General features: G+C 37.2%; 1 protein-coding gene across 1 annotated transcript in view; it reads right to left on the bottom strand.

Moving 5' to 3' along the window:
- Positions 1–25,335, bottom strand: part of NRCAM (neuronal cell adhesion molecule) — a 325,277-nt gene that overhangs the window by 174,286 nt on the left and 125,656 nt on the right. Inside the window, exon 3 of the mRNA XM_017889596.1 lies at positions 2,610–2,687. The gene's annotated coding sequence lies outside the window, so the exon portion shown is untranslated. The remainder of the gene's footprint in view (positions 1–2,609; positions 2,688–25,335) is intronic.

Genomic DNA, 25,335 nt, shown 5'->3' with positions numbered 1-25,335 from the left:
TAACTTTAGCAACTTGGTATTGTAAAGTCCAAGGGAAAGGACGACTTTCAAGTCATCAACCAAAACAGTCAGCAAATGACTCCAACACCCTGTCAGGTTATTTTTCATACACAGCTTGCCAAATAGGAACACGATTTAAGGTGCAGCCTGGGCATTCTTCTTCCTCAGATTCCTTATGGTTACTACCAGGACCAAACTTACACAAATGTGGCCAGCGGAAAACTCACTTTATGAAGTGATTTCAGAGGCATCCTCTCTCCTCACTCTGGTTGATTATCCAAATGCCACCACTAGCAGCCTTGCATTTCAGCTCAAGGTTTTCGACCCAGGTAGAAGTCAGATTTCCCAGGGAGAGAATGTACACTTTAGGGTTAAAATGGCAATTGTGAGCAGTTTTTATGTGTGACACTGGATAAGGGCAGATAGAGGGCACCTCCCAAAGAGAAGGATGTGGGATGGGCCTGAGAGTTTGCAAACCACAGTCCACAATTCTTGCTGCATGCATTTTTTTGAACATCACAGCATGCCAGTGAATGTGGGAAAAACTACTGAAAACTCTAAGTAGCTACGAAAAAAACTTATTTATTCTAATGTCAGAGGCCAAATACTTGAATAGCCTAGGGACATTCTGAGTATGTGTGCTTTAGAATTTTGGGAAGTTTCAGTCAGTCTTTGTGAGGCCAGGGAAACAAATTTGGAAGACTCAGCATTTAGTTTTGACAAGATTCAACCATTCACGAAACCAAAAAATGAGATATTTTAGTGGCTCTCACAGCACCTGACAACTAAAAGCTCTCTTGAGCCAATTAACAAAAGGCTAGCCAGAAAGACCAACGAGAAGTGTGTATTGAGAAAAGAAGAATACAGCCTTTTCACTGGTTGCTTTAGAAGACACAGATTTTCAATCAAGTACCCTTCACACAATGGAAGAAAGAAAAAATAATGCATCCAGCGAGAAAAACTCCCTTAGAACTACCTGAGAGTGGGCTAGGAAATGGGAAAGCACCTGCTGTTTCCACCTTAAAAGGGAACCATGTACTTCGTCACGGTGGCCGCTGTTTTCCCTGCTCACCAGAAAACACCAGTTTTAGAAATAAACTCCCACCCTCAGTGCCTTACTACCTCATAGATATCAGACAATATATTATCTATGAAAGAATTTTCCATACCTCACTGCTGATACTAGTATTGTATTGGTAAGCCACCATACTTAATATCATTACTAGTAACTCCTAGTTTCTAACAACTGTAATTTGGTATATGTCCCTATCAGAATGGATGGTACTTACAGTCACATTGCTTTACCTTGCAGGTGTTCTTTATGAAATAAGGACACTTGTAGAGGAGAGGGGTACATAAAAACTTTATAAAATAGGTCATTTTGCATCAACAAAGGAAGCTTTCTCTTAAAAGAGCCATTTGTACAAAATTAAGGCTGCTTTGGTATTGGTCATAATTACCTAACATCAATTTTGCTAGTCTCTGCTAATTTTCACTTTTCAGGGACTGTTCAAGCAGAACAAAATTTGTGCTATTTGATTTACAAAGCATCATTCTTATTTTCCAGGCTACTAATTTGAGGATTTCTGATGGTATTTTGAAACACTGTAAGAACTAGTCATATGAAGTCAGTTTCAATACAACACAATGGAAGCAAATTCAGCTGAGGCATGAATCATTTCCTCTCAATTACAAAAGGACATCTCAATGGATCAACCTAAGAATTCTCGAGAACAAGGAACAACATGCTCAAAGGATTTCACTATCTCAAAATCTTGTATACAATCTTCTTTCCTTAACTAAAATCCATGAGTTTATTTGTTAAATGAAATCAACAAGGTAAAGAACTGAATGTCTGAACAATCGTGCTCTTATAATTCCTTAAAAAAGCTATTATTGGTTGCGATACAGTTCTCTGAACTGTGTTCCAGATCTCCAAGTAAGATTATTTTTTCATCAAGTTCAGTACTATAATAGACGGCTTTTCAGAAGGCATCATAGGCCTAATAGGGTCCATTCTAGAGCTGATAATGCTGAATGGCACAAATAGGAATGGGGCGGACAGCGGGGTGGGAAATAAGAAATGGGGAAGGAATTTACAAAGCAGAAATCACATTTCAAAGTAATATTTAAACTTTCAAAAGAGATATTTTATTATTTGGACTCCATTATGAGACAAGAAAATCATTAATGGATGGTATACCCTCAGGAGACTTTTGATATATGATTGAATCAAAAGAAAATTATTTTCTTGTAAATGATTCCCTATAATTTTAATCTTTAGTCCTTTTAGAAACATTTTTACTAGCAGTGCTTTTCCTCTGCTCTCTATTTTCTGGGCTTTATGATTCATGATTTAGTTAAACAAAAATCTTATTACTACAAAAGGACATGAGGGCTGGTTTTCTTCCCTATGTATTTGATCTATCTTCTTTGACACTGGTATGATTAATGTTTTTGCATCTACGTTTCTACTCTCTGTCTTTTATCATACTCTCCGGATTGAAAAGTATTAAATATGCCAATAATATTACACAATCACATTATTTAATTTTATAATTCTCATCTTTAACTATGAATTCAAATGTTTTAAGAAGACAAACTCTTACCTTTGAAGAAGCTCCTCTTATCTGAAGAAGTTGTTCTTCCTTTTAATTCTTTAAACCAAAAGTCTTCTTAGCATTGCTCTGTGGGTTAAAAAGTGGGGGAAATGTTAACAAGACATTGATTGTCATCAATCACAGCAGACTCAATATATTAACTCCAACTGGCTCTCTGATGGGAAACACAATTAAAGAGAGAGCCCTGCAAGGAAGACAAAACATGACTAGATTTGCCAAAACATATCTCTGCTGGCTTCGATCAAAAGTGACAGCAGAGAAGTGACCAGAACTCTGGTGGACATCCCATTAAAGGATTCCAGCCTACAGAGTCACGTCTGATTCCTCTTTTCAGTTTAGAGGAATAAAGGGGCTTTTGTAATGTATCTATACAGTGTGGATAAAATACTTCTTTGCTATGGGTTTATTATTATTATTTAAATTTTTTTATTTGGTAGCATAGGAATTTTTTAGGTTATATTGGAAAGGCCTCAGGTTTTCAACAAGGGTCATAAATAGAAGCTGGGAACAGCCAAGATCTGAGGAGCAAGTTCCACCTGGGCTGTGACAAAGGCTCAGCAGTGGACAGCTCCCAAGTTCTGCAGTCTCCAACTCTCCTCCCATCAGCCTCAATGTTTCCTTTGCAAATAGTCCAGCTGAGAATTAGCCAGAGAAAGAGAGGAGGAATGGGGAGTAGAACAATCACAGCTGAGCACATTAAGTTTCATTTTTTAAACAACCAATTCAGTGACACCCAAGGTTTCTAAGGGAGGATTTGTGTCTTTTTGAACTTTGGATTTCTGGGAACAGAAGTCATACTATCAACCTCTGAAAAACCCCTCAGAGAAGAGAAACAAGTGTCAATTGAGGAACTCTGGACTGCACTCAAATATTAGGACAACTATGAATTGCAAAATTATTCTGTTAATGAAATAAAAGATGCTTAATAATCTCAGCTGGTTTTGCTCATATATGTGTTATAAAATATTTCCTGCATTAAGTTGCAAAAAATGTTAATTACATATAAAACCACACTTAATAGATTTTCATTGCATGTGAAGCAATGATAATTTATCAGGACAAAATATTAATATTGTGGAGGTTTATAATTTTTCCTTAGAATTGGAACCAATTTTATAGTAATATTCAGTTTTCACTTTTTAAAAAACCCCCTAGAGTTGTGTAGGAGAGCATCTATGAGAATTTTAAGATATATCTACAATAACAACTCAATTCAGCAAACTTATATTGAGCACTTAATACACATCTGCCAATTCACTGGATAAATCTAAACAAGAAACAAAATAAAATATAAATATTTCATGCTTCCTACCATGACGGATCTCAGTCCACATGCTGATGGATTCCTAAGTTTTAATAGTTCTCAGCATAATCCAATTCAGGGCAAAGTGCTCTAAAAAGCACAGATGTGTAATTCTGCATAACATGGTTCCATGGCATCATGTGGAAAAACTATTTCATCCTTGCTTATATGTACTATTGATAGGGCACTGCTACATTTTTAACCTCCTTGTGGTGATGTAAACCCTGAAGCCTTTGGGAAGACCACCAAAAGACTGTATTAATTATATTACCACATCAGCAATTATGCCAAACATTTCTAGGAAATGACTTTTTGTTACATTCTTTACTCTTATTTTGACAAATGTGTCAATGGCCTTTCATTACCCCAAAACACATTTAGGTCAAGAGAATAGGGTAATACATCATTGCTAAGGACTAATTTTCCAATAACCAGGTAACAATTTAATTTTTTAACCAAAATGCAATCAACTTACCCTATTAAATAAAACCAGTCCTAAGTCAAAAGGTCAAGATAAGATTTGATGCAGTTTTAAAGTAGACTTCAGAAAAGACAGATAACATCTACGTGAAAAATGTAAGAAACCCAAAGGCCACAGTACACATAACAAACCAATTACAATAATAGTAATTCAATAACATATAGCACTAAAAATTCAAATAATTCTGAAAAGTGAATACTTGACTTAGCCACGTACAGAAAAATAAAATAATAAACTTCCTGTTTCAGAGTAAATTGCTACGGATTGGGATACATTTTTTGCAGAACTTTTTCAGTGGAGAGAGAGTTGTTTGGTTTTAAAATGAGAATTCATAACATTCAATGCAACTGAAAATCTGCTATTACAAGCAGTATTAGGTAAAAGTATCAGCAGGCAAAACTTGTAAAATCTCATTTGGCTTATACTTTTTAGTTCAACTCTAAAGGTATTAGAGATGTTTACTCTCGTTCTTGTGAGGCTGATTTCTAAAAACTGGCCTCCTTAACAATACAGTAAAGGTTAGATTACATTAAGATATCAAGCCTTTGACCGCCTCCCACCACTCCAGTCAATTCTGTCCTGTTTACATTCTTCAAAATAAATACAGCTGAGAAATAGTTTTCAGAACATCAATTCTGAAAACTTTATATGCAAGAATATATTTACATATTTGCACATGTATGTATTTGTGCAACATGCAAAACTGTTCTGCCTTTTATCACTATAAAATGACAGTAAATTATAAATTTATATTTAATCTTTGGTCTTAACAGAAATTTTAGTAGTAGTAAAATCATACTAATCCCAAATTCGTTTTTTTTCTTAATTTCCAGCCTTTGACATGATCCTTGGACTGAATTTAGGTTCCATTCACATTTAACCGGAGAAAAAGGATAAAAAAACACCTTGTTAAAACTGGCATTTATCTTTGGTTTCTCTAGGGTATGCCTGTCATCCAGCCGCTAATTCAGCTTGACATGGCCAGAAGCCCAAATCATCTTGAAACCCAGTTCTCCCATTACAGCAGCCTATGAAACAAAATACACTCCAAAAAAGAAAGTATGGTCTGAGATAAAGCAAGTTCTCCAACTAAAGCTCCACCAGATGGCACCCAGAGGGCCCTCCCTCTACCACAACCTAGCTGGCTGGGCTCCTGGGAACACAGGGCCCCTACTTCTGGCCCCAAGTTTAGCACCAAGTTCAGCCTACTCCTGCAAGACTAAACTTGTTGGGACTTGGGACTGACCCCATGTTATACATCTTGTGGAAGTTAGGGTGGGAGCAAGAAGGGATCCATTCTAGCAAGAAAGTTGCAGGTGAACCAATGTGGATCATGCTTTACCTTTCAGAGAAATTAACACATTGGTCCTTGAAGACTGAAGACTGATCACTCACAGAAGCATCTGACTGCCTCAAGTGACACTATCATTTGCTACTTTGTAGACTGATGCAAACATCTAATAATGAGCAAATTACATTGATAGAGGACACGTTGGATATATACCACCTTACTGTCAGTGCGCTGTAAATCATGTTGTCATATACATGAATGTAGCCGTCCATGGTACATAGTTGCTATGGTCTGAATGTGCTTCACAAAGTTCATATGTGGGAAACTTAATCACCAATGCAACAACATTCAGAGGTGGGATCTTTAAGAGGTGATTAGGTCATGAGAGGCTTTGCCCTCATGCATGGATTCATGTCAATATTGTGGAGTAGGTTTGTTCTCACAAGAGTGGACTTGTTATAAAAGTGAGTTCTGTTCCCCTCTTCCTCTTGCTTTCATGTGCACTCTTTCTTGCCCTTTCTCATCCGTCTGTCTTCTGCTGTGGGATAATGCAGCAAGAAAGCCCTCACAAGACGCAGGCCTCTTGACCTTGGACTTCTCTGCCTCCAGAACCATGAGCTAAATGCATTCATTTTCTTTATAAATTACCTAGTCTATAGTACTCTGTTGCACAAAACAGACTGAGACATTAGTGCTTGGTATACTTCATGGTTTCATAAAAGTACAAATAGAAACCTAGAAGTTCAGGCCAGGCGCGGTGGCTCACCCTGTAATCCCAGCACTTTGGGAGGCCGAGGCAGGTGGATCATGAGGTCAGGAGATTGAGACCATCCTGACTAACATGGTGAAACTCTGTCTCTACTAAAAAAAAAACCAAATAAAACCCCAAAAAATTAGGTGGGCATGGTGGCGGGCACCTGTAGTCCCAGCTACTCAGGAGGTTGAGGCAGGAGAATGGTGTGAACCCAGGAGGTGGAGCTTGCAATGAGTCAAGATTGCACCACTGCACAGCCTGGGTGACAGAGCAAGACTCCATCTTAAAAAAAAAAAAAAAAAAAAAAAAGGAAACCTAGAAGTTCAGTGTGCAGCCACAGCTAGCTGTCTAACAAAGAGTCATGCCCTCTCTGTCACGTAAGGTGGCTGTGGGGAAGAAGTTCCTGTCCAGGGTCTACATTTCCAGCTCTCCTTGTGTCTAGGTGTTGTAAGGTGTAAGAGAGCTAATATGTGTCACTTCTTTGTTCAGATGTTTAAAAAGAAAATATGTCTTCCCCACCCCTCCTATCTCTTATCTTCATTTCTGGCTGTATGTCAATGCCAGCGTAACCTGAGAAGTTGCATGGCATGGCCTTTGTCAGCTTAGGTGAAGAGCAGAGATCCTTCCCTCCGTATTCATGGTCTACATCACTAACAGTGAATTGTTACATGAGCTGAGAAGGAACTCTAATTGTGTGATGTTTCTAGTTTGGGGGTTTGTTAGAATAGCTAGCTCTGCCCTATCTAATAAAGTCAGCACGTTGTGAACATAATAGAAATCTTAAATGAAATCTTGTCCTCATTGGTCCTTTTTCTACATCTATAATCTAAGAAGGAGATTTAATTTCAAAATATAAGTGTATGCAGAGCAGTAGAGCAAATTGATTAGAGGGTATTAAATAACTCCTTAATAGAAACAGTTAAAGTAACAGTGTTGACTTCACCTAGGGAAGAAAAAGATTAAAGGAGTCTAGTTAAACTGTCAATGAATATATGAAGATTCTAAAAATTTTATGTGGCAGATAGAAACTATTTTTCAAGTTCACTGAACATAAAACAAACACAGAAGGCTCTGTGTGATGGCTATAAACTAACACCATATCTAAGAAAATGGGGAAGACTGAGGCCAGGTATGGTGGCTTACGCCTGTAATCCCAGCACTTTGGGAGGGTGAGACAGGTGCATCACTTGAGGTCAGGAGTTCAAGACCAGCCTGGCCAACATGGTGGAAGCCTGTCTTTACTGAATAACAAAAATTAGCTGGATGTGGTGGTGGGCACCTGTAATCCCAGCTCCTAGGGAGGCTGAGGCAGCAGAATCACTTGAACCCCAGAGGCAGAGGGCGCACTGAGCTGAGATGGCACCATTGCACGCTAGTCTGGTGACAGAGGGAGACTCAGTCTCAAAAAAAAAAAAAAAAAAAAAAAAAAAAAAAAAAAGTAAAATAAAAGAAAAGGAAAGGGGGAAGATTGAAAATATAATTTTTGTGAGAATCTGATTCTGCAGATTTAGGAGAGACGTGGAAATTCACTTTTCTTTCTTTCTTTCCTTCTTTCTTTCTTTTTTTTTTCCGGAGACGGAGTCTTGCTCTGTTGCCCAGGCTGGAGAGCAGTGGTGTGATCTTGGCTCACTGCAAGCTCCGCCTCGTGGGTTCACGTCATTTTCCTGCCTCAGTCTCCCAAGTAGCTGGGACTATAGGCGCCCGCCACCACGTCCAGCTAATTTTTTGTATTTTTAGTAGAGACGGGGTTTCACTGTGTTAGCCAGGATGGTCTCAATCTCCTGACCTCGTGATGCGCCCGCCTCGGCCTCCCAGTGTTGCGATTACAGGTGTGAGCCACTGCACCTGGCCAGAAATTCACTCTTCTAATAGATGGACCCAGGGGGTTCTGGTACATGTGGTCCCAGGCCACACAATAATCAACAGGGTGAAATAATGTCTCTAGGATAATGATGGTTAAACAATGAAATACACAACTTTGTGAAGCTGTTAGATTCCCTTTCTTGAAATAATATCAGGAATATTTCTCATCCACAGGGTGGAAAACACACTGTCAACAAACACAAAAGAGCACTTGGAATCTAGATAAGTAACACAGGATTCCAATGCTCGAGCAGCTCAGAGTCTCGGGAGAGTGACTGTGAGTCTGTGTGCGTATGTGTGCATACGTGTGTGTAGAGAAGGTGGTGATGAGAAGGAGGAAACAAAGATGACCCCTGGTTCTGAATGGAGAAAAGGAGGTTTCATTCATGGGGAAGCAGATGTACTTCAACGTGGCCCTGGGAATCCCAGTTTCGCTTAGGCGTACTAGTCCTGGAACAGCCTCCAGATGATGTTGCCACCCACCAAGATATAGAATGGAACAAATGAAGTCGAGGCACCCAACCCTATTCAGGAAGCAAAAGCAGTTCATGTTTATGTATTTTATAAATCAGACTTCCATGTAAAGTGGGAAGAAAGATTCTAAGGCAAATAAAAAATGTTCTGTAAATCTACAACTACATGAAGAGTTACTGTTTAATTGGTATTGAGGTTCAATCTGGGATGATGAAAACATTCTCTAAGGTGGATATGGTAATGGTCACACAACAACGTGAATGTACTTAATGCTACTGACCTGTACACTTAAAAAACTGTCAAAATTTCGAATTTTGTGCTATGTATATTTCACCACAGTAAAAAAGGAAAGCATAGCTACAAACTTCCTTCCAACTCAGTAAGTTAATAGATATAATATTTGTAGGAAAAAATTCAACTTATACCCTAAACTCCTCCATTAATACTTTCTGTGTCCTTGAAAAGTTAGGAAAACATTAATTTATTCAACAAATATTTAGTGACCAACTACCATGGCTCAGGCACTGTTCTAGGCACTGAGGATGCAGTAATAAACAGAACAGAAAAAAATCCCTGCCCTCATAGAACATTTATTTATCACCTCATTATGCGAAACATTTATTAACCGCCTATCATTTGCCAAGTTCTATGCTGAGCATCAGAAATACAATGGTGAAAAAGAAGTGAAAGCCTTAGAAAACCAGTCTTGTCTTGGCCTCATAAAGCTTATGGTCAATGGCAGAAGATAGATATTGAACAAATAATCACAGAAATGGATCTAAAAACACTAATTTTGAAAAGTTGTTAAGGCAGGGGTGTGTGGTGCTCCTAGAGTGTGTGGTGATGGAAACTGGCTTTGTCAAGGTCAGACTTTTCTAAGGAAATGATGACTGAGCTGAGGTCCTACAGAGTTGGGGAAGGAATGATGTGCTACAGTTTTGATACCAATGCACAATTTAATTGGGCACAAAAATAGAAGAAGAAAAGCAGGAGACAAGAGGAACAGGTCTGATGAGGTTGACAAAGCAGGCAGAGGCCTGGCCATTTGGAGTCCTGCAGTTCTTTCTGCCTTTATCCTAAGGGCAATGGGAAGTCATTGATGTATTTTAAGAAGGCTGAGGGTGGAAGAGGAATGATTTCATCAGAAATAATACCTACTTTGCTGCTCTAACAATTTAAAAAGTACCAACTGAAAATGAAGGCAAGAACTACAAGTGAATTCCCATACAATTATAAAAAAACACTTTTTGATAGTGTTTAATATACTAAAGATTTATCATAAGATAAAAAAATTATTGACAGCACTCCAATTTTTAATTATTTGGTATTGATCAAACATAGTCTCTTGGGCCAGGAACAGTAACTCATGCCTATAATCTGAGCACTGTGGGAGGCTAAGGCAGGAGGACAGCTTGAGTCCAGGAGTTTGAGACCAGCCTGGGCAACACAGGGAGACCCTGTCTCTGTGAAAAATAAAAATAAAAATAAATTATCTGGGCATGGTGGCATGCACCTGTGGACCCAGCTACTTGGGAAGCTGAGGCAAGGATTGCTTGAGCCTGGCAGGTTGAGGCAGCAGTGAGCCACTGTACTCCAGCCGGGAGGATAAAGCTAGACCCTGTCTCAACAAAACAAAACAAAAGAACAAAACAAAACAAAACAAAACAAAATGGTCTCTTAATGTTCTATTATATAATCTACTAATGAAGCTGAATTTGTTTTTATAAGCCTGGTAAATTAAGTTGCCCACACCTGATTAATACTGTTTAAAACTGAATATGTTAGGCCAGGCACAGTGGCTCACACCTGTAATCCTAGCACTTTGGGAGGCTGAGCTGGGTGGATCACCTGAGGTCAGGAGTTTGAGACCAGCCTGCGCAACATGGTGAAACCCTGTTTCTACTAAAAATACAAAAATTAGCTGGGTGTGGTGGCGGGCACCTGTAATTCCAGCTACTTGGGAGGCTGAGGCAGGAGAACCACTTGAACCAAGAGGCGGAGGTTGCAGTGAGCCGAGATCATGCCACTATACTCCAGCCTGGGAGACAAAGCAAGACTGTCTAAAAAAAAAACAGTGAATATTTTAAAAAACAAAACAACAGTGAAACTATCTGATTATATAAATTATATTAAACTTCATAAAATATGATTATTTAGGCACACATTAAGTGACAAAGGAAATTTAACTAATTGTTGTATATATTTGATTAATATCTAAGAGCTTGAACAAAGAATCGAACACACATACAACATTTCTTCCCTTAAAATATGATTATCAATGTAACATATACTGTTGAATGGAACAAAAAATTCAGACCAGCATAATACTGTGTGCTAAGAGAAAATATATACGGTAATAAGAAAAATTCTACATTTTGTACACAATCAGGTTGTTCACTATGTTAATTTACGCAGGCGTAAATGCTCAGTAAGTAGATGACAGGCATTTCTGTGCATTTCAGATTCTGGATGAAGACAAGGATAGGAAACATCAAACTTTTAATTGCATAGTGAGCTAATCTGTCCCCTGAACAACACAGTACAAGTCTAGACTATCATTCAAGTTTAGAAAAGTTGTATAGGTTCGGCTCACATAATTTGCATAATTCATCTTTTAACCACATAGTCATTTATACAACCAAGATCTGTCAGTTCATTTATCTGCTTACACTACATTAAGAATTCAATGTATTTAGCCAGAGAAAGTTCCCAAGGATGCTTCAGCCATGTTTTATTATAACCTACTGTCTTATAACCTACTAGTTCATTTCCGTAGCTTTAAAATAATACCTGAGACTGTTCGTAAAGAAAAGAGGTTTATTTTTGGCTCATGGTCTGTAGGCTGTACAGAAAGCTTATAATCACGGCACAAGAAGGGGAAACAGTGTGTCACTTGGAGAGAGAGTGAGTGAGAGAGAGTAGGGTAGGTCTCAGACTCTTTTAAACAATCAGATCTCACAGTATTTCATTATCACAAAGAGGGCACCAAGCCATTTATGAGAGATTTACCCCCATGAGTGAAACATCTCCCACTGGGCCCCACCTCCAACACTGGGGATCTCATTTCAACATGAGATTTAGAGGGGGCAAAACATACAAACCATATCACCTTCCAAAGGTCCCTTATTTTTATAGGTCCTGGGAACTAAGACCTACTTGCAAAGAGGCCTCTACAATTATCACTTTTTGAGACTGAGGCTCACAAAGATCTTAACTTTAAATTTTAATCTGATTTGATTTAAGACCTAATTTTATTGCTCTATCCATTTACACTTCAGTCTGACCAATTTTAACATAATTGCATACAAAATTTTCAAAATTTCATGTGCAAAATTCTTCTTTCAAACAAACTTTTATACGCCCAATTAAATTGACTGTTGGTATCAAAACTGTAGCTCATATTCTAGCAGGTGTTAAAAATAATAAACCAGATGTAAAGACAGGCATAAAAATATAGTAAAGCAGATTCAGGAACAGTGAAGGAGAATGAATGCATTTCCTTAAAAGGAAGGCGAGGAAGACTTTTTTTAAAAATTAGAATTATAACTTGGCTGTGCATCTTTTTTTGTTGCTGTTGGCAATAAATAAATCTCATTATAAAGATGAAATGGGAAGAAGTTTTGAAAAACTTTCAAACAGTTGGACAAAGACTAGACATTTCTTTCTTTTTCAAAGCTGGCAAGTCATTTTGGTTCAACATTCTTTTAGATGTTCTAGTTTTCTAGTCTTCCCTTGATACAGACATGAACTTACAAGTAGTCCCTCACTTTTATATTTCCTCACAACTTCCTGAATATTTGACAGGCTCATTGAACTGAATTTGAAGTCTTTTCATAGTAGTGTTCTGGAAAGTAAAAGGAATGAACCACAACAGAAACCAAATAAAGTGGGTTCCAAATATGACTCTGATGTAGCTTCTGTGATGTTTATCCCACGTTCCCTATTGGTTGGGACTTAGGACCGCCTAATGAGGACTTTGTCTCTAGTTCTTAGTTGTCTGCAAACACTGATTTTGTTTTAGTTACACTGATTTTTTGAACCAAATGGAACTTTCTGAGCATAAAAAAGCAAGGGAATTCTAAAAGGATTTAAATTATGGCTTTGGAGGACTCCCAATCACACCTAAGCCTGCCGTTATAGATATCTCGGCAGTGTCATCTGAGGAGAGTGGACTAATGTTGATCAATATCAAAATGGCTTTGGGAGTCTCCGACCACTCGGTTCTCTAAATCAGTCTCCCATTTTAAGGTTATGAAACACTGATCTTAAAGAAATCTGGAATATTATCAGTTGCAGGTTGCTAAGTACAGTTAAGTTCAAATATAAAGCTGCCCATTTAAAGAGCTCATCTTTAATGTAACATAGCCTGTATTAAACAAACCATTATCATAAATAAAGCAATCAAATTATGAATTAAATAGCTTACCAAGTGACATTAAGCAAATTACTTTCTCCCTGTGTACAAAATGGGGTTAATAATCCTGACCTATTTCTCAAGGTCTCTGGGGACAATTCATTTAGGAATTGCTTAAGTGCTATATAAATGTTACTGGCGTTATGAGAGCTTGGTTTTATTGTCATTGGAAGGCCTATCATAATATGGAACTCAGAGGTTTTAGTCAGAGGTGAATTAACAAAGCAAGGTCTATGCTAATACAAGCGCCCTCTGACCTTGGATCACTGATCTTGAAAAATGGCACAGATCAGAATGTGAATGAAGTTTGCATTTTCAGAGACACTGTTTTTGTTAATGTATTTCTTACTCAATTCCTCTGCTTTGAAAATCATTACTTTGGAAGCAAAGCAACCAATTTCTATTTCCACCATTCCATTTCCACATTTTTTCATTATTCTCCATTGCAATTCCCGGCATCATTCGCATTTAAGCATGACATTGAAGGCATCCAAGGCCTACCTTCGGAATCAGCTATCCAGCACACCCAGGAACATGCCTATAAGTGGATATAGGCTGTGTATACACCAAATCTCTTTCATTTTAAGAATTTTATCTTTATTGTGCAATACCCAGACTTTTATTACTTTTAGAGAAAGCGAATTCTTTTTCTCACTTAAATTTGCACAAGTTATTCACTCATTTGGCAAACAGTTTCTGAGTTCTTATTATGTACCGGCACTGTCCTAGGTGCTGGAGATAGTAGTAAATAATATAGGCAGAAATCCCTGCACTCAATAGCTTCTATTCTAGTGGGTGAAGATAAATAGTAATTAAAATAAGTAAACAAATATTGTTTTAGGTTGCAAAAAATAAAGTATGGTGAGAAAATAGAGTGCAAAGATAAAGAGGGGCTGCAATTTTAAGTACAATGGTCAGGGAAAAACCTTCTTGGAAGGTGTAATTCAAAAGAGATTTGAGGTCTGTGAGTGTGAGTCACTGGGAAAGGGCTTTGCAGGCAAGGTGAAAGTTCTGGGCAAATCCAAAGGCCCTGAGGCTGGAATCTCTTTGCCTGTCTTAGAACAGCAAGGTGACCAGGTGGGTGAGAGGAGCAGCAAACAGGAGAACAGTGGGAGATGAAGTAAGAGATGTAAAGGGGCACCACATGATCTAGGGCAAGACCTCTGGCTTCCACTGAGTGAAATGGGAAGCCCTGGGGGGAGTCCTGAGCAGGGGAGTGACATGACCTGACTTCTGTTTTGAAGGGTGGAATAGGCTGTGTTGAGAATACGCTGAAGGGGAGTGAGACTGAGACAGGAAGACCACATAAAAGGCTCTTACAATAGTCCAGAGCAGAGGTTAGTGGCATGATCCTGTGGGGTGCCACATGGGTAGAGTTTCACAGCTTTCAATTATTAAACACACCCTTCTTCTCTGTGGTTTCTTACTTGAGTTACTTCATTCCCTAGAGAAACTTTTTTCCTTTAAAGCCTTTCCTTCCTGATTCCTCCCTGTCAATAATAATGGTTGTCCTCATATCAGATAATTTTTAAAAGGGTTCAAAACAGGCCAAATTTGGGTGTAGTCAAATCATCAAGTAAACTATGCTCCAAAACCACAAATGACTTGACTGGATTCTATTGAAGGTCTCTGTAAAGACACCTGCTTTTCTTCAACAGGCTCCGCATCACAGAATGGATGAAGGCCAAGTGGAAGCCTCCCTGTCCAGTCCAGGGCTGGGGGTGAGGAGGAGCAGGATTAGGTTTAGAAGAATGGGATGAGGCCAACAGCTTGCACTTTCAATAACATCTACAAATCTGTTTGTATTTCGAGATAATTAAGTCCCAATAGCAGTACACAAAACCATTTTTGAAGCAAATTATCAACCTGCTTTCGTATGCTGTTATGTCCATATTAACCAAAGAAATGCTCACTGACTTTTAACTCCTGTTTGTGTAATATTTGGTACTGTACTTTTTTTTTTTTTAAACTTTAGCTATAGCCAGTGTAATCAGACACCATTTACCAGGCAAACCTAACTCCTGAGGCCCTGATTACTTAAAAACAATAGGAATGGACCCTCCCTTTACCAAATAGAAAGGAGGTGGCTGCATTTAAGCATTATTCCTTGTTCTCTAGAAAGTTGGTGGCAAGGGCTACTACTCAAAGGGAAGATTCTGGAAATGGCTCTTGTGGGAAAAGAAGGAAAATACATTAGTCTTTTCAACTAACCTAGAAAAAACAATTCTTGGTAACTTCAGAACCAATGGAGAAGAGAAAATGTGTAAGCAGAAAGTTCTTGGATTACCATGGCATCTTCTCTAGGTAGGTGGAAGTACTCTCACTCTCGACCTGGGTCATCTTATTTGCAGAATAATGAAGAATGAGAACTTCATTCTATAAATGAAGTGGTATATGACTCTTATTAAGGGATCATTACTTTAAATGAATTCTCTCTCTTTCCTTCATCTTGGGCAACTCATTAGAAAAAACCTACCTTTTAACATTTATAAAAGATGTTTTTTCTTCCTGGATCTTGGAATTCTAATCTGTTGCTTCAGTTGTTCCTAGTATCTACACAGCTTTCCCCTCATCTTCAGGGCTTTTGTGTGTGTCATCTCTATGGAGACTTCTTTGGCTGCCTTGTCCAAAAAGGTAACCTACATTAGATACCCCAATTCCACTATCTGCTTTATTTTTCGCCTTAACACTTACCACTATCTAACTTACTACGTGTCTTATTGATTCATCCTTTTTTTTTTATCTAATGTGCCAGAATGTAGGATTTATGAGAGCAGGGATTTTTGTCTGTTTTGTTCAAGCTATATCCCCAGTGCCTAGAACAATGCCTAAAACAGAGCATTAGTAAATATTTGTTGAATTAGTGAATTAATTCCACAAAGTGATCAGATAATAGTGTTAACTTGAAATTCTATATTTGAAAAATCAGTTTTGGCCACTAGATGCATAAAACGTATCTCTGGTAAGATACACAAAAGATGAATAAGAGCATTTACCTTGGGGAAAATAATTTGAGGGGGAGATATTTACATACAATTTTATAGCTTTCTGTACTAGTCAATCTTTAAATCTTTAGAATATTTTATCCTCACTCGGAATGATGTGTCTGAGTGCTGAGTATCTGATTATTTTAAATTATTTTGTAATCTTCAACAGAAAACTAATAAATGTTAATTTAAAATAATCACAAGTATATGTAAAATCTACACATACACATATTTTGTATTCAATAAGACAAAGTTAAAATAAAAGATACATCTAATTCTATGTTTTGCTTCAAAAAATCATATGTAACAGAATTAACAGAACCGGTTTGTGTGGTATACTGGTACCAAAGACAACTGATATGAATAAGAACTTCCCACTTATGAAGACATTTTGAATACTGAGGAAGGAACCAAGTAAAAGAGTATTTCTTACAACTTTATTTATATCAATGGCATGGCAGTAAGTATTTCAGCTGGGGCTAGGGCTTGAAAAGCATTTCAGTTTTCACTTGAATTTCAGGGTAAGCCTAAGTATTACACAGTATAGTATCTCTAGTGAGATTTCCTGAGAAAAATGGAAAGAAACCATGAGAATCAGAGTATAATCAGGAAAGTCAGAGAACTGGGTTGACAAAGTAATAGAATTAAACAACTAAAAAGCATAGTCATTTGAAGAGCAAGAAAATTCAGAATGAAAAGAAGGAAGACATGGCAAGTGAATGTAACTCAATAGCAGAAACATATTATTCTCAATATTGTGTAAGTAAACATGAGACCTAGGCCATATATATTATAAAGGGAAGGTTTACAGATTTGATCCTTTATTTTCTGGACATGAACCACAGATATTAAGTTTGGGGAAAGTACCCTAGATTCCTACTCATAATTCACAGTGGCCTGTGGTGATGATGCATAGCAAATTTCTCAAAGAGACCAGGGACAAGAGAAAGCAGCCCTGATGGATAAAAACCTTTTTCAAGGAGAGAAAAGAGGCAATCATGAAACCCATGTATCATGCTGCCCTTATCCTGCACTTCTTTAAACAACTCTTGGTTATTTTGGTATCTTTCTCCCTTCTCCCTCACTCTCTTGATTATTCCACTTTCCAACCAAACAGTCTTTGATTTTATTTTTAATCTACCTAACACCAGCTGTTGCCAGAGTCTTCCTATTAAGAGGCTTAGTCCAAACAGTCTGATCTTTAAAGCAAACATCCAGCACATGGAACCAACACAGCATTTTGGAAAGGACACTGGTCCGAATGCCTGGGTGGGAATTCAGCTCTGCCTATTCCTAGCTGGGTAGCTTGAGGCACGCTGCTCAGTATAGTGTCTCTAAATCTCACTTATCTCATCTTTAAAATGTGGCTAATAAGACCTGCTCTCTTTCAGAGGATGGTTAAGAGGATCAAACTGAATAGTGCAAACTATAAAGCACTATACACAAACATAAGTTATTTTTCTGGTGACTTTCATCAGATTTTGTTATTGTTCATCAAAACCTGAACAGAAATAGAAAACTGCCCGAGGAAAACAGCAGAGTGTCTTTAATGCACTTGCTTCATGTCCAGCTGTAATAAAAGTCAGGTAATAAGTATTTTCAGGGGTATTTCTAAAGATGCAAAACTTTGGTTTCAAGATATTAGCTTGGTTGCATTAGGTATAACCACACCATGTTTCATTTCATGAGGTTCAAAGAACTGAGAAGCATGGAATATAATCTTACAGATGGTCTTTGAAGATGTTTCAAGAGCTAAAGCTAACACATCCAATTATAATATTTTTTTAAAATGTGCCCTTCATCCAGCTTTTCTCATCCTCTTGACCACTGAACTCTCTTGGAATACAGGAGAATCAATACAAACAACCTAAGGGAAACTCTCAAGTTAGTGCAGAGGGAATGACAATAGATTCTGCTTTTAATCAAAAAGACACGTGAGTAACTACACTTTGCACACAAAAATTATTATACTATCCTCAGAAACATCAGGCATGCAGAAAATAAGGGAGAATAAGGCCTAACTAGAAAATTGTCTTAAGGTAATATGAAAATGGTCTGTGAGACTATTAAAAGCAAATATCCACAGAAAGAACGACAAAAGCATTACAATTACACCTCAACACACCCTGTGAATGTACCCCGATGACAAACAAACATACCAGCACTTAATTTTTCTTTACAATATGTTCACATTTTGCTACTAAAAATATTCAAACCATATCTGTCAGTTGCCCCACCAAAGTTCCTCTTTTAAGTGTTAAACAAGCTATGTGAAACAAACTCCACTAACCAATAGCACACAAAATAAAAACAAATCAATGAACAGAGAATATCAAGCTTCAGACAAGTTGTTATAGGTGGAATACAATTCTAATTTGGGCTTCGGTTTTAAACAAATCATTAAAACAATACCTGAGAGGAGGAACAAAAATCAACCGGTCCCAGGACTGTCAAACATTACTGTCCATAAAGCACATGAACAAGCACAGATATTACCTTACAAACAAAGTTATCTTACTGCTTTCCATTTCCTTCCAGTAGCAAAGGGAAATTTTAAACAAAGTGCCCATCCCAGCACATTTCTGCAGATAAAAGCACTGGCAATTGAACCCTGCTGTGGCTGGCCCATGTGCAGTAAAATGTTAAAGTCCTGCTCCTGACAGCCAATCCAAAGCTGCTCAGACCTCCCAGGCCTCCCAGGGTGATCAGCCTGGCTTTGTGGCAATACAATGGGGGTTAAACATTTCTTCCTATCCATTTAGAAGCAAGAAAAATCTGTTTGCTTGCTCAAAATGATTTAGCAAAATACACAATAGGTTATGATTTGGTAATCCTGTTTCAAGAAAGTAACTGCCATATTTTCACCTATGGGGGAAATTATAAAGGTGTTACATAGTTTCTTCTTTCTTTTTAAATCTTGTACTAACTCAAAATAACATTTTAGAGTGGCCATCTGGGTTTTTATTCCTTTTGACAAGACACAATAACTGCTGAGACTGCCTTCTTTATTTCAGTCTCAGAACCTACATCACATAGATGGTAGAACCTGCTGTCCAATGACTCACAACAGTCATTTCTGATTTTTCTTTCATGGAAGCCTAGAAATTCTATTTGATTCAGTTAATTTAATATCTCAGTAAAAATAAATATTATAACTATTTTTCTTAGTTTCTTTCCCCCTACATATTTATTTCTGAATTTCATTCCCCTCTTGGGCTTCTCTAGTACCCATTGTCATGAGTATTCACCCGTACAAGCTGTAAGAATTTTAACACGTTGCTTATTATTCTTCTTCTAAGCCAGATGCTATTGGTACCTAAGTACACAAATAAATAATGAATAGTGAGCTGGTATTTTCATTAGAGTGAATAATACATTAGGATTATATTTCATGATAAGAAGACCTTTACAAAGTAATAGAAGGTATTTCTAAAATGTATTATGTCCAGTAGGACCTCATTGTTGGAGCCACCACAAATCCTTAATCATTTATTTTGCTTAAACTTCTAATGATTGCTTTTCACACTTTCAGGTTCTCTGGAAAAACTTCAAGAGAACCAGGTTTATAAGTCATTCACCAGCTATGATTCAAGTTTTGAAAGTGTCCATTTACTGTATTTTCAATTACGGTTATTCACTTCCTAAGAATGAACCTGAAAAACCGTTCTGCATTTATTACAGTCACTGTTACGTGAACAATGGGTGAATATATTTCTTTGAAGCTCTTTTCAGCATTTCTTAAAGACCCGCTTAGAATAATGCCCTTCTTCACAAAAGCACAATCAACATGTAACCTAATCTCCCTCAAAGCATATTGTCAGAGAGATCAACAATGACTGTAATCACATGACCTCTGTAACCCAACCAAGTAGAGACATCAGAGAATCTTGACTGGCTTCTATCTCTGCACATTCATTTCTCTGCTTAATATGTCCCAATGAGCTTTGACTTATGCAATAAAAACTTGAAAATGGAAATCATTTTCTGATTTATTTTCATTCTTTCAAAAGATAAAAGAAGTGGGGAGAAAGCCTTTAAACTTATTTCCTGTTGATTATATATCTACTGCTATGTACATGTGTTACTGGTGGTACCAGCTGATAGAAAACAGAAAATAATCAGCTGCCTAATCATTGATACAACACACATGACTGACAACAGAAACCAGGTTAGACACTATGATTTATAGTATTCCTCCTTTTGGTATTTTCCCATCATTTCTTTCAAGTGCATTTATAAATTTAAATATGCATTTCCATTGGAAAGAAGAATTTGTCCATGTTTTCCTATTAATATGTTAACATAACCTTTTCTTTTTCTAGTTAGCTATTTCCACAGGTATCAAAAAGGCTCACACACCAACTTGAACAAAGGTTGCATTTTCAAGAACAGTGGAAGGACTACTTAAAATGGTGCTTTAAACTGTGATTGTGCTCTGAACAGTAAGGGCTCAATGGAGGAGAGATGAGTCTTGATTATGCAGCTTGCCTGACCGAGTCTAATCAGAATTATTTCAGCACACTGCTTCACTACAGCCCCAGACCCATTAAACACGAAATGCTTCTGCAGGCCCATTTCTCGCTCTGGCTCCCACTGTGCCTGTTACTTTGTGGTAGTGGTTACTCACTGGGCTACTCAGAATACTTTTTGGTAGATAGAGGTACTGGGTTTAACAGGCTCCTCACAATCCATCACTGAATCTCATCTTACGACAAGAATGGGTACTGTCCCACCAAAACAGGACCGCTGGGACTGCCATGCAGAAGGGGGCCCTTTGAACTAATTATCTTGACCTGACAACGATTACTCCTTTCACAAAAGCAGCTTTATCCTCCAAAATGTAATTTGGGGTATCTCATTTTAAAGTTCATCAGGTTATTATCTTTTATCATCTGGTTTAACACACTGAAAGAGGTAGTTCCATTTTGGGGGCCAGGGGAGGCAATTCATGGCACCAAAATGTACATGCTGCTTTCTGTTTCCCTCAACCTCTCAGATTGTCCAGATCTAGCCATTACAGGAATGCAACTAGTTTTCTACATAATATAATTTAGTATCCATTTTAAGCATACAAAAATATTAGGTGTACTTTTTTACGGAAATTTTTTTTCATTTAAACCTAAAAATATATACCTAAATTTTGATTAAAGTAGGTACAGGCTGGGCATAATGTCTCATACCTATAATCCCAATACTTTGGGAGGCCAAGGCAGAAAGACTGCTTGAGCCCAGGGGTCCAAGACCAGCCTGGGCAACATAGTGAGACCTTATCTCTACATAAAAAAGAAAATTAGCTGGATGTAGTGGTGCACACCTGTAATAATCCCAGTTACTCGGGAGGCTGAGGTAGGAGGATCACTTGAGCCCAAAAGGTCAAGGCTGCAGTGAACTGTGACTACACCACTGTACCCCATCCTGGGCAACAGAGTGAGACCCTGTCTCTAAATTAAAAAAAAAAAGATATAATCAAAAATTTTCCATTTTTAATAAAGTACTTTCTATGCAAATGTTCTAGTTCTAAACATCATAATGCATGTGTGGTATATTTGCCCTTGTGCCTCAGTTTCCTTATCTGTAAAATCAGGATAATATAGTACCTTCTTCAGAAGGCTATTATGAGGATTAAATGAATTAATATTCATAAATTACTTACATCAGTGCCTGGCACATAGCAGATGCTATGTGAGTATTACTTTTAAATACATAGAAACAAAACAGACACCATCTATGAATGAAAAAATGAGCAGATGATTCTTTCAGGATTTCATCCAGAATGCAAGAGTTCTACTTGGAGCTACTCATTTACCTTCATGACCTTTATTTTTGACATTATTTAGCAGGCCTTTATAATGGCCCAACTTCACATTCATTGCCAGTTTTTTTCTGCAATGTCTTTACAGGTTCTCCTAGCACAGAAATGATGGATGTGTTTCTTTTGAAATTCTTCTACAGGAAGTAAAAAAGAATGTCAATTAGCTGGCTGAACACGAGATAAAGTTTTTGTTAAAGTAGCCCATAAACTAGGTGGGAAAAATGAATTAACCAAGTGTTTCTTTCCTCTCTCCTGAAATGCTCTGCTATACAAAGAAGCTCACAGGCATCAAAGAGTGTGTTTCTCAACACTGCAGATCTGCATAGTGGAGACAAGTTAAGTGTCACGTCATTTGATGAAAGTGCCACAGGAGTCATCTGTTTCTGTAAATACTGTACAGAGACCCAGGAACCCCACAGATAATTTGATGGCACAGCAGACTGAAATCCTATTGCTTTTTCATAATTTACTGATAGGCAAAATGCCAAAATTCTAGAAAGGCATCATGATGCTGAGCTAAGGGGAAAGACTGAAAAAATGTTCTTGATGAAAATTGGTACATTTTTCAATATTTCCAGAGAATAGTAGAGACTGGGTTACTTTCTGAATCTGGGCACTATCAAAACACCAAGACTGAAATTTGCTTTTTTGTGAAGACAGTCATATCACATTCATTAATTCTCGGCTCACTCCTTCTCTTTCTTTCAATCACCATCTCCTTACCACTCAAGTCCCACCTTGTTTGGAGTACATATGGGTTTTCCAAACCACTGCTTTTACAAAAGAACTGTGGTATTGTGACAACCAAGAATGATTCCTTAAAAAAAGAATCCCTGTGAATGAAAGTAGTCAAACGCTGGATGCCTTTAACAAGAATATTAAAACTAACCAGAATTTCTCATATACCATATATTTAACAACACCTTATATAGAAATTCTTTATGGCTAACAATGTACATATCAAGACAATGTAGACATGGGGTGTGTCAATGTAACACATGTCTCATTCAAAACATATGCCTAATTGCATTGCATTTAAAGTCATCTTAGTATTATCTCTGTATACATGAAAATGTATCAGACAATTCAAAGAACACAATAGACAATGTAACATAACTGAAATTTGGAAGGATGTAACAAGAGATAGAAATAAGAGGAAAAAAAGGAGGTTGTAAGAAATAGAAAACATAAAAGGATCAAATCTATGCAACTGCTTTTTTGTAGATCAAAAAAGGTCAAATATCAGTAATTTCATATGATTCAACCTAACTGCTTCCCTGGGACTGCCCAGCTCAAGTAATGTCCAAATCACTCAACAGAAATACAACCAGTGTTCCCAGAGCAAATAATTTCCATTTATATCACTAGTTGTAAAACAAGGCTTATTACTATTTTCTGGAAGTTTCCGTTGCTATAGCAATAATCTCCCAAACAGCCACACATTACTGAAGTGTGTTCAAGTACTGAGGTAATTTTTCCTATCTCTTTCTCATCATATATTGAAACACACACACACGCACACACACGCACACCCTTTCTGGAATCATTCTCTCCAGTATATCTCTCTATAAGAATATACTACATATAAGTTTATTTTTTAAATAACTTTACTGCTGACATCTAGCACCATATTTGAATAATGCAGAAGGAATTCATTTGTAAAAATAAAATAGAAAAGGGCTTGATAATTCTATTTTAACAAAACTCACCAAAATCACCCTGGCTGGAAGAGATCTTTTTAATCAGATATTTTCAAATATTTTCTAAACTGTAAAGTCTACCACCTGTTCTTAGAAAAAAATTTAACAAATTATCTTTTACTACAGTTGTTACAATGATGTTTTGGGGACATATTAAAAACCAGGCACTCTGATATATTTTTTAATAGTCTGAGCATTAGGTTAGAATCTGTTAAAAGATATGGAACCCTAACCCAAGAAATTCAGAAAACCCTAAACACCTATTGTTTATACAGTAGAAGGTTCAACAACCCAGGTTAAGAGTTCCTAAAAGATCAATGCAACTCTTTTAACTGACTTCACTCCTTCTGCTACAATTCATCTTACTAGTCACTCATCTTTCCTTTCCTTAGGCAACACTATGGGAAATAATAACATTCTTCACAAAACCCCCGTCTCTATTGTATCAGGCTTTCCTTACAGTTCTTGTTTGAATGTGTGTGTCTCTGTGTGTGTGTGTGTGTGTGTCTGTAATTTCAACAAAGTTGCGATCTTAAATTTTAATTTTTGAAGTCAACATTATGTCAAATATTTTTCATATTGCTAATATTCAGAATTATAATTTCAAGTTAACATACAACATTTCACTGAAATGCTGTGTCATAATTTTTATCACATCAATAATTTTTGAACATTTTCCTTAAAAAATAGAAGTAGAAACATGTTTATGGATGCGCTATTCCACATTATTTTTTAAACATTTGCATTGGTATTTCTAGCATGACCAGAAGTGTATGTGATCACCTTTACATGCTGCAGAACTGGAAATTACCTTATGATACTTCAAACAGTTCAATAGATGTAAGACATGGTAATCCTCCCAAACACCAATTAGCATCTATTACCCACATGCTAGATTTCCATTGCCTGTGGAATAATATCCTTGGTCTCTTATTCAAAATCCTTTACAATCCATCCCCTACCTATGACTCCGAACTGATCTTCCATGAGTCTTAGACTGTTCCAGCTAAACAGGTCTATGGTACCTACCCCTAACACACCAGGCCCATTCCACCTGTTTTCTCTGTTTGCAGATACTGTTCTTGGAATGTGTTCCTCACTCCTCTCCCTCTGTTCAAATCCCTCTCTTTCTTCAACAGCAAGATCCAAGTCCATTTGCCCCATGACAATTTAGCTGAGGAACATGGCCGTCAGATCACAGTCCCGCCTGAGATGAGAAACCTGACATAGGGGCATGGCCCACTGGACAGTGTGCCTGTGAGTAACTCAGACACACCAAGTAGGGAAGAGACCACCAAACATCACCCTCCCTACTTGATTTCTTCAGATTATTTACAAATAGAAATAAAATAGTATCTAGTAGTCAAGCAATAATAAAATGGTATGCCCTGATATATCTAATATTTTATACAAGATAAGAAATGAGAACTAAAGAGACAAATTAGGAAACAGGAAATTTTGACCACTTTGCTCTTTATATTATATTAAGACAGGGTTATGTAATAAAAGGTAGCATTTATTGAACTCTTCTATCACTGTTTTAGGCATATTTACAACAATCTTTGTATATATAAAGATTTATATTACTATTATATTATATTATAAATATTATATTATTTAAATTATATATATAAT

The sequence above is a fragment of the Rhinopithecus bieti genome, unplaced genomic scaffold, assembly GCF_001698545.2.
Source record: "Rhinopithecus bieti isolate Rb0 unplaced genomic scaffold, ASM169854v2 scaffold_18688, whole genome shotgun sequence".
Lineage (NCBI taxonomy): Eukaryota > Metazoa > Chordata > Mammalia > Primates > Cercopithecidae > Rhinopithecus > Rhinopithecus bieti.
The sequence above is the reverse complement of the archived record's forward strand: the minus strand, read 5'-3'. Positions and strand labels throughout refer to the sequence as shown.